This window comes from Glycine soja, chromosome 15 (assembly GCF_004193775.1).
Source record: "Glycine soja cultivar W05 chromosome 15, ASM419377v2, whole genome shotgun sequence".
Taxonomy (NCBI): Eukaryota; Viridiplantae; Streptophyta; class Magnoliopsida; order Fabales; family Fabaceae; genus Glycine; species Glycine soja.
This window is the reverse complement of record NC_041016.1, coordinates 42,322,434-42,324,476: the sequence shown is the minus strand read 5'-3', so window position 1 is coordinate 42,324,476 and position 2,043 is coordinate 42,322,434.

Here is a 2,043-nt window from a genome sequence, read left to right as displayed (position 1 = left end):
GCCACATCCAGAAGAAGCAAGGTTGTTATCCCCTCCAAGAAAAGGAAAGAAATTTCCTCATCCGATTCTGATGAGGATGTCGAACTAGATGTCTCGACATCTAAGAGGGCCAAGAAATCTGGAAGAAAGGTGCCTGGAAATGTTCCTGATGCACCATTGGACAACATCTCTTTCCACTCCATTGGCAATGTTGAAAAGTGGAATATGTGTATCAACGCAGACTTGCGGTTGAAAGAGAACTGGGAAGAGATGCCTTGGATTGCAAGGAGACCATGGACCTCATCAAGGCTGCTGGACTGCTGAAGACAGTCACCAAGTTGGGAGACTGTTATGAAGGCCTAGTCAGGGAATTCATTGTCAACATTCCTCTGACATATCAAACAGAAAAAGTGATGATTATCAAAGAGTGTTTGTCAGAGGAAAGTGTGTTAGATTCTCCCCTGCTGTGATCACAAATATTTGGGCAGACCTACTGATGGAGTGATAGATATTGATGTTTCTGAGCATCAAATTGCAAGGAATCACTGCCAAACGAGTCCAGCATTGGCCAAAGAAAGGGAAGCTTTCAGCAGGGAAGCTAAGTGTGAAGTATGCAATTCTACACAGGATGGTGCTGCAAACTGGGTACCACCAATCATACTTCCACTGTTGCCACAGGTTTGGGTAAATTTCTGTATGCTGTTGGAACCAAGTCCAAATTTAATTTTGGAAACTATATTTTTGATCAAACTGTTAAGCATTCAGAATCTTTTGCTGTCAAATTACCCATTGCCTTCCCTACTGTATTGTGTGGCATTATGTTGAGTCAGCATCCAATATGTTAAACTACACTGACTCTGTGATGAAAAGAGAATCTCCTCTATCCCTGCACTATAAACTGTTTGAGGGGACACATTCCCAGACATTGTCTCGACATCAGGGAAAGCTGCTGTTCAGGTGCTGTGTCCAAGGATGCCTTGATTGCAAACTCAAGGACCATGCAAGGTGCTGGAAGCAACCATCAAGCCAACACAGAGAAGAAGATGGAGCTGAACGGCTGATCAAAGGCTCTCAGAAAGTGGCATTGATGGTGAAGCAGCTGAGGAAGATGGTGAAGCAGCTGAAGTAGAAAGAAGCTGCTGAAGAAGAGGAAGAAGCAGCCGAGGAAGAAGAAGAAGCTGCTGAGGAAGAGGAAGATGCAGCAGAAGAGACAGAATCAGATGATGATCTGAAGCCACCCATGATCATCAGACCTTTATGTTTGCTTTTACTGTTATTAGTTAAAGGGCATGTCCCTTTGAACAATTGTTACTATGGGTCTGTAATATTTGCACATTAATTTCATGCATCCTACTTTTGCCAAATTTATGTCAAAAAGGGGAGTAATAGTATTATGCTTGCTATTATGCATGATTATGTTGAATGTATGATGTATGGCAGTAGGATAGTAGGATACGATGTATGCATGATTCATGATCTTGAGGATACGGTGTATGCATGATTCATGATCTTGAGGGGAGTTGTATGAATATGAGTTGTATGAATATGATTTGAGGGGAGACTGCTGCTGAGTGACTGTTGTAAGCTACTAGAAGATGCTGCAGTAAGAGCATGAAGACAGGGGACAGATAGCGGATGTCACATGAGATGTCTCGACATCCTGGAAAGACTAGTAGCTGATAGAATGCTGCAGTAAGCAGGAGACAGGGGGAGCAGTAGCAGAAAGCTGATCACGAGAGATGTCTTGACATCCTGGAGAAGACTTGTAGATTGCAACTGAAGAATTCCGCGTGCTGATTACTCTGATAAGAAGTTGCTGATCCACTTGCATAACTGCTCGTACTGCTCAGGAAGTGTCTAAGTATGTTTTAGACAAAATTTGCCAAAGGGATTGTTAGTGCTTAGCTTACTGAGCTTTAAAAGATTGGCTAGATTTTGTTAAACATAAGCACTTAGACAATGAAGGAAAGCTGGGTTGCTGCACATGAGTCCAACGTATGTCAAGGAATGAGATCGGGCTGCACAATGCACAAGGCAAGATAAATGCAATGAGAATTGAAGTTC